This window comes from Oncorhynchus keta, unplaced genomic scaffold, assembly GCF_023373465.1.
Source record: "Oncorhynchus keta strain PuntledgeMale-10-30-2019 unplaced genomic scaffold, Oket_V2 Un_contig_14602_pilon_pilon, whole genome shotgun sequence".
In the NCBI taxonomy this organism is placed as follows: domain Eukaryota; kingdom Metazoa; phylum Chordata; class Actinopteri; order Salmoniformes; family Salmonidae; genus Oncorhynchus; species Oncorhynchus keta.
Window position 1 is genome coordinate 72,878 of NW_026278848.1, and position 14,987 is coordinate 87,864.

A 14,987-nucleotide genomic window follows, 5' to 3' on the forward strand; every position below is an offset into this window, starting at 1 on the left:
TAGCCAACAGCTGACACCTGAATACCAATCAGATCCAGCGATAACCAACAGCTGACACCTGAATACCAATCAGATCCAGTGTTAACCAACAGCTGACACCTGAATACCAATCAGATCCAGCGTTAGCCAACAGCTGACACCTGAATACCAATCAGATCCACTAACAACCAACAGCTGACACCTGAATACCAATCAGATCCAGTGTTAACCAACAGCTGACACCTGAATACCAATCAGATCCAGTGTTAACCAACAGCTGACACCTGAATACCAATCAGATCCAGTGTTAACCAACAGCTGACACCTGAATACCAATCAGATCCAGTGTTAGCCAACAGCTGACACCTGAATACCAATCAGATCCACTATAACCAACAGCTGACACCTGAATACCAATCAGATCCAGTGTAACAACCAACAGCTGACACCTGAATACCAATCAGATCCAGTGTTAACAGACAGCTGACACCTGAATACCAATCAGATCCAGTGTTAACCAACAGCTGACACCTGAATACCAATCAGATCCAGCGATAACCAACAGCTGACACCTGAATACCAATCAGATCCAGTGTTAATCCAACAGCTGACACCTGAATACCAATCAGATTAACCAACAGCTGACACCTGAATACCAATCAGATGCAGTGTTAACAGACAGCTGACACCTGAATACCAATCAGATCCAGTGTTAACCAACAGCTGACACCTGAATACCAATCAGATCCACTAACATCCAACAGCTGACACCTGAATACCAATCAGATCCAGTGTTAACCAACAGCTGACACCTGAATACCAATCAGATCCAGTGTTAACCAACAGCTGACACCTGAATACCAATCAGATCCAGTGTTAACCAACAGCTGACACCTGAATACCAATCAGATCCAGCGTTAACCAACAGCTGACACCTGAATACCAATCAGATCCACTAACAACCAACAGCTGACACCTGAATACCAATCAGATCCAGCGATAACCAACAGCTGACACCTGAATACCAATCAGATCCAGTGTTAACCAACAGCTGACACCTGAATACCAATCAGATCCAGTGTTAACAGACAGCTGACACCTGAATACCAATCAGATCCAGCGATAACCAACAGCTGACACCTGAATACCAATCAGATCCAGCGATAACCAACAGCTGACACCTGAATACCAATCAGATCCAGCGATAACCAACAGCTGACACCTGAATACCAATCAGATCCAGTGATAACCAACAGCTGACACCTGAATACCAATCAGATCCAGCGATAACCAACAGCTGACACCTGAATACCAATCAGATCCAGTGTTAACAGACAGCTGACACCTGAATACCAATCAGATCCAGCGATAACCAACAGCTGACACCTGAATACCAATCAGATCCAGCGATAACAGACAGCTGACACCTGAATACCAATCAGATCCAGTGTTAACCAGACAGCTGACACCTGAATACCAATCAGATCCAGTGTTAACAACAGCTGACACCTGAATACCAATCAGATCCAGTGTTAACCAACAGCTGACACCTGAATACCAATCAGATCCAGTGTTAACAGACAGCTGACACCTGAATACCAATCAGATCCAGTGTTAACCAGACAGCTGACACCTGAATACCAATCAGATCCAGTGTTAACAGACAGCTGACACCTGAATACCAATCAGATCCAGTGATAACCAACAGCTGACACCTGAATACCAATCAGATCCAGTGATAACCAACAGCTGACACCTGAATACCAATCAGATCCAGTGTTAACCAGACAGCTGACACCTGAATACCAATCAGATCCAGTGTTAACCAACAGCTGACACCTGAATACCAATCAGATCCAGTGTTAACCAGACAGCTGACACCTGAATACCAATCAGATCCAGTGATAACCAACAGCTGACACCTGAATACCAATCAGATCCAGTGTTAACAGACAGCTGACACCTGAATACCAATCAGATCCAGTGTTAACCAGACAGCTGACACCTGAATACCAATCAGATCCAGCGATAACCAACAGCTGACACCTGAATACCAATCAGATCCAGTGTTAACCAGACAGCTGACACCTGAATACCAATCAGATCCAGTGTTAACAGACAGCTGACACCTGAATACCAATCAGATCCAGTGTTAACAGACAGCTGACACCTGAATACCAATCAGATCCAGTGTTAACCAGACAGCTGACACCTGAATACCAATCAGATCCAGCGATAACCAACAGCTGACACCTGAATACCAATCAGATCCAGTGTTAACAGACAGCTGACACCTGAATACCAATCAGATCCAGTGATAACAGACAGCTGACACCTGAATACCAATCAGATCCAGTGTTAACAGACAGCTGACACCTGAATACCAATCAGATCCAGTGATAACCAACAGCTGACACCTGAATACCAATCAGATCCAGTGATAACCAACAGCTGACACCTGAATACCAATCAGATCCAGTGTTAACCAACAGCTGACACCTGAATACCAATCAGATCCAGTGATAACCAGACAGCTGACACCTGAATACCAATCAGATCCAGTGTTAACAGACAGCTGACACCTGAATACCAATCAGATCCAGTGTTAACAGACAGCTGACACCTGAATACCAATCAGATCCAGTGTTAACAGACAGCTGACACCTGAATACCAATCAGATCCAGTGTTAACCAACAGCTGACACCTGAATACCAATCAGATCCAGTGTTAACCAACAGCTGACACCTGAATACCAATCAGATCCAGTGTTAAAAGACAGCTGACACCTGAATACCAATCAGATCCAGTGTTAACAGACAGCTGACACCTGAATACCAATCAGATCCAGTGTTAACCAACAGCTGACACCTGAATACCAATCAGATCCAGTGTTAACCAACAGCTGACACCTGAATACCAATCAGATCCAGTGATAACCAACAGCTGACACCTGAATACCAATCAGATCCAGTGTTAACAGACAGCTGACACCTGAATACCAATCAGATCCAGTAAATAACCAACAGCTGACACCTGAATACCAATCAGATCCAGTTAACCAACAGCTGACACCTGAATACCAATCAGATCCAGTGTTAATGGGGACAGCTGACACCTGAATACCAATCAGATCCAGCGATAACCAACAGCTGACACCTGAATACCAATCAGATCCAGTGTTAACCGACAGCTGACACCTGAATACCAATCAGATCCAGATAACCAACAGCTGACACCTGAATACCAATCAGATCCAGCGTAACCAACAGCTGACACCTGAATACCAATCAGATCCAGCGATAACCAACAGCTGACACCTGAATACCAATCAGATCCAGTGTTAATAACAGCTGACACCTGAATACCAATCAGATCCAGTGTTAACCAACAGCTGACACCTGAATACCAATCAGATCCAGTGTTAACCAACAGCTGACACCTGAATACCAATCAGATCCAGTGTTAACCAACAGCTGACACCTGAATACCAATCAGATCCAGCGATAACCAACAGCTGACACCTGAATACCAATCAGATCCATAACCAACAGCTGACACCTGAATACCAATCAGATCCAGTGTTAACAGACAGCTGACACCTGAATACCAATCAGATCCAGCGATAACCAACAGCTGACACCTGAATACCAATCAGATCCAGTGTTAACCAGACAGCTGACACCTGAATACCAATCAGATCCAGTGATAACCAACAGCTGACACCTGAATACCAATCAGATCCAGTGTTAACCAACAGCTGACACCTGAATACCAATCAGATCCAGCGTTAACAAACAGCTGACACCTGAATACCAATCAGATCCAGTGTTAACAGACAGCTGACACCTGAATACCAATCAGATCCAGTGTTAACCGACAGCTGACACCTGAATACCAATCAGATCCAGCGATAACAACAGCTGACACCTGAATACCAATCAGATCCAGTGTTAACCAACAGCTGACACCTGAATACCAATCAGATCCAGTGATAACAGACAGCTGACACCTGAATACCAATCAGATCCAGTGTTAACCAACAGCTGACACCTGAATACCAATCAGATCCAGTGTTAACAGACAGCTGACACCTGAATACCAATCAGATCCAGCGTTAACCAACAGCTGACACCTGAATACCAATCAGATCCAGTGTTAACCAGACAGCTGACACCTGAATACCAATCAGATCCAGTGTTAACCAACAGCTGACACCTGAATACCAATCAGATCCAGTGATAACAACAGCTGACACCTGAATACCAATCAGATCCAGTGATAACCAACAGCTGACACCTGAATACCAATCAGATCCAGTGATAACCAGACAGCTGACACCTGAATACCAATCAGATCCAGTGATAACCAACAGCTGACACCTGAATACCAATCAGATCCAGTGTTAACCAACAGCTGACACCTGAATACCAATCAGATCCAGCGATAACCAGACAGCTGACACCTGAATACCAATCAGATCCAGTGTTAACCAGACAGCTGACACCTGAATACCAATCAGATCCAGCGATAACCAGACAGCTGACACCTGAATACCAATCAGATCCAGTGTTAACCTAAAACAGCTGACACCTGAATGAGATCCAGTGTTAAAGACAGCTGACACCTGAATACCAATCAGATCCAGTGTTAACCAACAGCTGACACCTGAATACCAATCAGATCCAGTGTTAACAACAGCTGACACCTGAATACCAATCAGATCCAGCGTTAACCAACAGCTGACACCTGAATACCAATCAGATCCAGCGATAACCAACAGCTGACACCTGAATACCAATCAGATCCAGTGATAACAGACAGCTGACACCTGAATACCAATCAGATCCAGTGTTAACAGACAGCTGACACCTGAATACCAATCAGATCCAGCGTTAACCAACAGCTGACACCTGAATACCAATCAGATTCACTAACATCCAACAGCTGACACCTGAATACCAATCAGATCCAGTGTTAACAGACAGCTGACACCTGAATACCAATCAGATCCAGTGTTAACAGACAGCTGACACCTGAATACCAATCAGATCCAGTGTTAACCAACAGCTGACACCTGAATACCAATCAGATCCAGTGTTAACCAACAGCTGACACCTGAATACCAATCAGATCCAGTGTTAACCAGACAGCTGACACCTGAATACCAATCAGATCCAGTGTTAACAGACAGCTGACACCTGAATACCAATCAGATCCAGTGTTAACCAACAGCTGACACCTGAATACCAATCAGATCCAGTGTTAACAGACAGCTGACACCTGAATACCAATCAGATCCAGTGTTTAGACAGCTGACACCTGAATACCAATCAGATCCAGTGTTAACAGAAGACAGCTGACACCTGAATACCAATCAGATCCAGCGATAACCAACAGCTGACACCTGAATACCAATCAGATCCAGCGTTAACCAACAGCTGACACCTGAATACCAATCAGATCCAGTGTTAACCAACAGCTGACACCTGAATACCAATCAGATCCAGTGTTAACAGACAGCTGACACCTGAATACCAATCAGATCCAGTGTTAACCAACAGCTGACACCTGAATACCAATCAGATCCAGTGTTAACCAACAGCTGACACCTGAATACCAATCAGATCCAGCGTTAACCAACAGCTGACACCTGAATACCAATCAGATCCAGTGTTAACCAACAGCTGACACCTGAATACCAATCAGATCCAGTGTTAACAGACAGCTGACACCTGAATACCAATCAGATCCAGTGATAACCAACAGCTGACACCTGAATACCAATCAGATCCAGTGTTAACCAACAGCTGACACCTGAATACCAATCAGATCCAGTGATAACCAACAGCTGACACCTGAATACCAATCAGATCCAGTGTTAACCAACAGCTGACACCTGAATACCAATCAGATCCAGTGTTAACCAACAGCTGACACCTGAATACCAATCAGATCCAGTGTTAACCAACAGCTGACACCTGAATACCAATCAGATCCAGTGTTAACCAGACAGCTGACACCTGAATACCAATCAGATCCAGTGTTAACCAACAGCTGACACCTGAATACCAATCAGATCCAGTGTTAACCAACAGCTGACACCTGAATACCAATCAGATCCAGTGTTAACAGACAGCTGACACCTGAATACCAATCAGATCCAGTGTTAACCAACAGCTGACACCTGAATACCAATCAGATCCAGTGTTAACCAGACAGCTGACACCTGAATACCAATCAGATCCAGTGTTAACAGACAGCTGACACCTGAATACCAATCAGATCCAGTGTTAACAGACAGCTGACACCTGAATACCAATCAGATCCAGTGTTAACCAACAGCTGACACCTGAATACCAATCAGATCCAGTGTTAACAGACAGCTGACACCTGAATACCAATCAGATCCAGTGTTAACAGACAGCTGACACCTGAATACCAATCAGATCCAGTGTTAACCAGACAGCTGACACCTGAATACCAATCAGATCCAGTGTTAACAGACAGCTGACACCTGAATACCAATCAGATCCAGTGTTAACAGACAGCTGACACCTGAATACCAATCAGATCCAGTGTTAACAGACAGCTGACACCTGAATACCAATCAGATCCAGTGTTAACAGACAGCTGACACCTGAATACCAATCAGATCCAGCGATAACCAGACAGCTGACACCTGAATACCAATCAGATCCAGTGTTAACAGACAGCTGACACCTGAATACCAATCAGATCCAGTGTTAACAGACAGCTGACACCTGAATACCAATCAGATCCAGTGATAACCAACAGCTGACACCTGAATACCAATCAGATCCAGTGTTAACAGACAGCTGACACCTGAATACCAATCAGATCCAGTGTTAACAGACAGCTGACACCTGAATACCAATCAGATCCAGTGTTAACCGACAGCTGACACCTGAATACCAATCAGATCCAGTGTTAACAGACAGCTGACACCTGAATACCAATCAGATCCAGTGTTAACCAGACAGCTGACACCTGAATACCAATCAGATCCAGTGTTAACAGACAGCTGACACCTGAATACCAATCAGATCCAGTGTTAACCAACAGCTGACACCTGAATACCAATCAGATCCAGTGTTAACAGACAGCTGACACCTGAATACCAATCAGATCCAGTGATAACCGACAGCTGACACCTGAATACCAATCAGATCCAGTGTTAACAGACAGCTGACACCTGAATACCAATCAGATCCAGTGTTAACCAGACAGCTGACACCTGAATACCAATCAGATCCAGTGTTAACCAGACAGCTGACACCTGAATACCAATCAGATCCAGTGTTAACCAGACAGCTGACACCTGAATACCAATCAGATCCAGTGTTAACAGACAGCTGACACCTGAATACCAATCAGATCCAGTGTTAACAGACAGCTGACACCTGAATACCAATCAGATCCAGTGTTAACAGACAGCTGACACCTGAATACCAATCAGATCCAGTGTTAACAGACAGCTGACACCTGAATACCAATCAGATCCAGTGTTAACAGACAGCTGACACCTGAATACCAATCAGATCCAGTGTTAACAGACAGCTGACACCTGAATACCAATCAGATCCAGTGTTAACAGACAGCTGACACCTGAATACCAATCAGATCCAGTGTTAACAGACAGCTGACACCTGAATACCAATCAGATGCAGTGTTAACAGACAGCTGACACCTGAATACCAATCAGATCCAGCGTTAGCCAACAGCTGACACCTGAATACCAATCAGATCCAGTGTTAACAGACAGCTGACACCTGAATACCAATCAGATCCAGCGTTAGCCAACAGCTGACACCTGAATACCAATCAGATCCAGTGTTAACAGACAGCTGACACCTGAATACCAATCAGATCCAGTGTTAACCAACAGCTGACACCTGAATACCAATCAGATCCAGTGTTAACCAGACAGCTGACACCTGAATACCAATCAGATCCAGTGTTAACAGACAGCTGACACCTGAATACCAATCAGATCCAGTGTTAACCAACAGCTGACACCTGAATACCAATCAGATCCAGTGATAACCAACAGCTGACACCTGAATACCAATCAGATCCAGTGTTAACAGACAGCTGACACCTGAATACCAATCAGATCCAGTGATAACCAACAGCTGACACCTGAATACCAATCAGATCCAGTGTTAACCAACAGCTGACACCTGAATACCAATCAGATCCAGCGATAACCAACAGCTGACACCTGAATACCAATCAGATCCAGCGATAACCAACAGCTGACACCTGAATACCAATCAGATCCACTAACAACCAACAGCTGACACCTGAATACCAATCAGATGCAGTGTTAACAGACAGCTGACACCTGAATACCAATCAGATCCAGTGATAACAGACAGCTGACACCTGAATACCAATCAGATCCACTAACATCCAACAGCTGACACCTGAATACCAATCAGATGCAGTGTTAACAGACAGCTGACACCTGAATACCAATCAGATCCAGCGATAACCAACAGCTGACACCTGAATACCAATCAGATCCACTAACATCCAACAGCTGACACCTGAATACCAATCAGATCCAGTGTTAACCAACAGCTGACACCTGAATACCAATCAGATCCAGTGTTAACCAACAGCTGACACCTGAATACCAATCAGATCCAGTGTTAACAGACAGCTGACACCTGAATACCAATCAGATCCAGCGATAACCAACAGCTGACACCTGAATACCAATCAGATCCAGTGTTAACAGACAGCTGACACCTGAATACCAATCAGATCCAGTGTTAACAGACAGCTGACACCTGAATACCAATCAGATCCAGTGTTAACAGACAGCTGACACCTGAATACCAATCAGATCCAGTGTTAACAGACAGCTGACACCTGAATACCAATCAGATCCAGTGTTAACAGACAGCTGACACCTGAATACCAATCAGATCCAGCGTTAACCAACAGCTGACACCTGAATACCAATCAGATCCAGTGTTAACCAACAGCTGACACCTGAATACCAATCAGATCCAGTGTTAACAGACAGCTGACACCTGAATACCAATCAGATCCAGTGTTAACCAACAGCTGACACCTGAATACCAATCAGATCCAGTGTTAACCAACAGCTGACACCTGAATACCAATCAGATCCAGTGTTAACCAACAGCTGACACCTGAATACCAATCAGATCCAGTGTTAACAGACAGCTGACACCTGAATACCAATCAGATCCAGTGTTAACCAACAGCTGACACCTGAATACCAATCAGATCCAGTGTTAACCAACAGCTGACACCTGAATACCAATCAGATCCAGTGTTAACAGACAGCTGACACCTGAATACCAATCAGATCCAGTGTTAACCAACAGCTGACACCTGAATACCAATCAGATCCAGTGTTAACCAGACAGCTGACACCTGAATACCAATCAGATCCAGTGTTAACAGACAGCTGACACCTGAATACCAATCAGATCCAGTGATAACCAACAGCTGACACCTGAATACCAATCAGATCCAGTGTTAACAGACAGCTGACACCTGAATACCAATCAGATCCAGTGTTAACCAGACAGCTGACACCTGAATACCAATCAGATCCAGTGTTAACCAGACAGCTGACACCTGAATACCAATCAGATCCAGTGTTAACAGACAGCTGACACCTGAATACCAATCAGATCCAGTGTTAACAGACAGCTGACACCTGAATACCAATCAGATCCAGTGTTATCCAACAGCTGACACCTGAATACCAATCAGATCCAGTGTTAACAGACAGCTGACACCTGAATACCAATCAGATCCAGCGATAACCAACAGCTGACACCTGAATACCAATCAGATTCACTAACATCCAACAGCTGACACCTGAATACCAATCAGATCCAGTGTTAACAGACAGCTGACACCTGAATACCAATCAGATCCAGTGTTAACAGACAGCTGACACCTGAATACCAATCAGATGCAGTGTTAACAGACAGCTGACACCTGAATACCAATCAGATCCAGCGTTAGCCAACAGCTGACACCTGAATACCAATCAGATCCAGTGTTAACCAGACAGCTGACACCTGAATACCAATCAGATCCAGTGTTAACCAGACAGCTGACACCTGAATACCAATCAGATCCAGTGTTAACCGACAGCTGACACCTGAATACCAATCAGATCCAGTGTTAACCAGACAGCTGACACCTGAATACCAATCAGATCCAGTGATAACCGACAGCTGACACCTGAATACCAATCAGATCCAGTGTTAACCGACAGCTGACACCTGAATACCAATCAGATCCAGTGTTAACAGACAGCTGACACCTGAATACCAATCAGATCCAGTGATAAGGAGACAGCTGACACCTGAATACCAATCAGATCCAGTGTTAACCAACAGCTGACACCTGAATACCAATCAGATCCAGTGTTAACAGACAGCTGACACCTGAATACCAATCAGATCCAGTGTTAACCAACAGCTGACACCTGAATACCAATCAGATCCAGTGTTAACCAACAGCTGACACCTGAATACCAATCAGATCCAGCGATAACCAGACAGCTGACACCTGAATACCAATCAGATCCAGTGTTAAAGACAGCTGACACCTGAATACCAATCAGATCCAGTGTTAACCAACAGCTGACACCTGAATACCAATCAGATCCAGTGATAACCAACAGCTGACACCTGAATACCAATCAGATCCAGTGTTAACCAACAGCTGACACCTGAATACCAATCAGATCCAGTGTTAACAGACAGCTGACACCTGAATACCAATCAGATCCAGTGTTAACCGACAGCTGACACCTGAATACCAATCAGATCCAGTGTTAACAGACAGCTGACACCTGAATACCAATCAGATCCAGTGTTAACAGACAGCTGACACCTGAATACCAATCAGATCCAGTGTTAACCAGACAGCTGACACCTGAATACCAATCAGATCCAGTGTTAACCAACAGCTGACACCTGAATACCAATCAGATCCAGTGTTAACAGACAGCTGACACCTGAATACCAATCAGATCCAGTGTTAACCAACAGCTGACACCTGAATACCAATCAGATCCAGCGATAACCAACAGCTGACACCTGAATACCAATCAGATCCAGTGTTAACAGACAGCTGACACCTGAATACCAATCAGATCCAGTGTTAACAACAGCTGACACCTGAATACCAATCAGATCCAGTGTTAACAGACAGCTGACACCTGAATACCAATCAGATCCAGCGTTAGCCAACAGCTGACACCTGAATACCAATCAGATCCAGTGTTAGCCAACAGCTGACACCTGAATACCAATCAGATCCAGTGTTAACAGACAGCTGACACCTGAATACCAATCAGATCCAGCGATAACCAACAGCTGACACCTGAATACCAATCAGATCCAGTGTTAACAGACAGCTGACACCTGAATACCAATCAGATCCAGCGATAACCAACAGCTGACACCTGAATACCAATCAGATCCAGTGTTAACCAACAGCTGACACCTGAATACCAATCAGATCCAGTGTTAACAGACAGCTGACACCTGAATACCAATCAGATCCAGCGATAACCAACAGCTGACACCTGAATACCAATCAGATCCAGTGTTAACAGACAGCTGACACCTGAATACCAATCAGATCCAGTGTTAACAGACAGCTGACACCTGAATACCAATCAGATCCAGTGATAACCAACAGCTGACACCTGAATACCAATCAGATCCAGTGTTAACCAACAGCTGACACCTGAATACCAATCAGATCCAGTGATAACTAAATGACAGCTGACACCTGAATACCAATCAGATCCAGTGATAACCAACAGCTGACACCTGAATACCAATCAGATCCAGTTATAACCAACAGCTGACACCTGAATACCAATGATCACGATAACTGACAGCTGACACCTGAATACCAATCAGATCCAGTGTTAACAGACAGCTGACACCTGAATACCAATCAGATCCAGTGTTAACAGACAGCTGACACCTGAATACCAATCAGATCCAGTGATAACCAACAGCTGACACCTGAATACCAATCAGATCCAGTCCTTAACAGACAGCTGACACCTGAATACCAATCAGATCCAGTGTTAACCAGGACAGCTGACACCTGAATACCAATCAGATCCAGTGTTAACAGACAGCTGACACCTGAATACCAATCAGATCCAGGGTTAAGGGACAGCTGACACCTGAATACCAATCAGATCCAGTGTTAAGACAGCTGACACCTGAATACCAATCAGATCCAGGGTTAACCAACAGCTGACACCTGAATACCAATCAGATCCAGGGTTAACCAACAGCTGACACCTGAATACCAATCAGATCCAGTGTTAACGACAGCTGACACCTGAATACCAATCAGCCAGTGTTAACCAACAGCTGACACCTGATACCAATCAGATGCCGTGTTAACAGGACAGCTGACACCTGAATAGCCCTTCAGATCCAGGGATAGTTAGACAGCTATAGCCCTTCACGCTACAGGACAGGATAGAGGGAGTCTGACACCTTACAATCAGATCCAGGGTTAACATGTTTAGCCCAGCTGACACGGGGTTCAGATCCACTAACAACCAATAGCCCTTCACCTGAATACAGGACACGGTTAGAGGAGTCTATAGTCCTTCACGCTACAGGACAGGGTTAGAGGGAGTCTATAGCCCTTCATACAGGACCCTTCACGCTACAGGACACAGTTAGAAGAGTCTATAGCCCTTCACGACAGGACAGGTTTAGGGAGTCTATAGCCATACTCATTTTAAAAAACAGGGTTAGAGGGATTTCTGTCAGCCTAATTTACAGGACACGCTACAGGACAGGGTTAGAGGGAGTCTACATCTCACATTCACGTTACAGGCTACAGGACGGTTAGAGGGAGTCTATAGCCCTTCACGCTCAGGACAGGGTTAGAGGGAATCTAAATGACCTTCACGCTGACACCGGGACATAGTTAGAGGGATTCTATTCCTAGGAGTACGCTAACAGGACACGGTTAGAGGGAGTCTATAGCCCTTCACGCTACAGGACAGGGTTAGTAGATGTCATTAGGTTCTGCTTCAGGACAGGGTTAGAGGATACTATTCGTAGGATTCAAAAACAGGACACTGGTTAGAGGACACTGAGCTATAGCCCTTCATGCTACAGGACAGGGTTAGAGAGAGTCTATAGCCCTTCACGCTACAGGACAGGGTTAGAGGGAGTCTATAGCCCTTCATGCTACAGGACACAGTTAGAGGGAGTCTATAGCCCTTCACGCTACAGGACAGGGTTAGAGGGAGTCTATAGCCCTTCACGCTACAGGACACGGTTAGAGGGAGTCTATAGCCCTTCACGCTACAGGACAGGGTTAGAGGGAGTCTATAGCCCTTCACGCTACAGGACAGGGTTAGAGGAGTCTATAGCCCTTCACGCTACAGGACACGGTTAGAGGGAGTCTATAGCCCTTCACGCTACAGGACAGGGTTAGAGGGAGTCTATAGCCCTTCACGCTACAGGACACGGTTAGAGGGAGTCTATAGCCCTTCACGCTACAGGACAGGGTTAGAGGGAGTCTATAGCCCTTCACGCTACAGGGTTAGAGGAGTCTATAGCCCTTCACGCTACAGGACACGGTTAGAGGGAGTCTATAGCCCTTCATGCTACAGGACAGGGTTAGAGGGAGTCTATAGCCCTTCACGCTACAGGACAGGGTTAGAGGGAGTCTATAGCCCTTCACGCTACAGGACAGGGTTAGAGGGAGTCTATAGCCCTTCACGCTACAGGACAGGGTTAGAGGGAGTCTATAGCCCTTCACGCTACAGGACAGGGTTAGAGGGAGTCTATAGCCCTTCACGCTACAGGACACGGTTAGAGGGAGTCTATAGCCCTTCACGCTACAGGACACGGTTAGAGGGAGTCTATAGCCCTTCACGCTACAGGACAGGGTTAGAGGGAGTCTATAGCCCTTCACGCTACAGGTTAGTTAGAGGGAGTCTATAGCCCTTCACGCTACAGGACATGGTTAGAGGGAGTCTATAGCCCTTCACGCTACAGGACAGGGTTAGAGGGAGTCTATAGCCCTTCACGCTACAGGACAGGGTTAGAGGAGTCTATAGCCCTTCACGCTACAGGACATGGTTAGAGGGAGTCTATAGCCCTTCACGCTACAGGACAGGGTTAGAGGAGTCTATAGCCCTTCACGCTACAGGACATGGTTAGAGGGAGTCTATAGCCCTTCACGCTACAGGACACGGTTAGAGGGAGTCTATAGCCCTTCACGCTACAGGACACGGTTAGAGGGAGTCTATAGCCCTTCACGCTACAGGACACGGTTAGAGGGAGTCTATAGCCCTTCACGCTACAGGACAGGGTTAGAGGGAGTCTATAGCCCTTCACGCTACAGGACACGGTTAGAGGGAGTCTATAGCCCTTCAGGCTACAGGACACGGTTAGAGGGAGTCTATAGCCCTTCACGCTACAGGACACGGTTAGAGGGAGTCTATAGCCCTTCACGCTACAGGACAGGGTTAGAGGAAGTCTATAGCCCTTCACGCTACAGGACACAGTTAGCCCTTCAGAGAGGGAGTCTATAGCCCTTCACGCTACAGGACACGGTTAGAGGGAGTCTATAGCCCTTCACGCTACAGGACACGGTTAGAGGGAGTCTATAGCCCTTCACGCTACAGGACAGGGTTAGAGGGAGTCTATAGCCCTTCACGCTACAGGACACGGTTAGAGGGAGTCTATAGCCCTTCACGCTACAGGACACGGTTAGAGGGAGTCTATAGCCCTTCACGCTACAGGACACAGTTAGAGGGAGTCTATAGCCCTTCACGCTACAGGACACGGTTAGAGGGAGTCTATAGCCCTTCACGCTATAGCCCTTACAGGACAGGGTTAGAGGGAGTCTATAGCCCTTCACGCTACAGGACAGGGTTAGAGGGAGTCTATAGTCCTTCACGCTACAGGACACGGTTAGAGGGAGT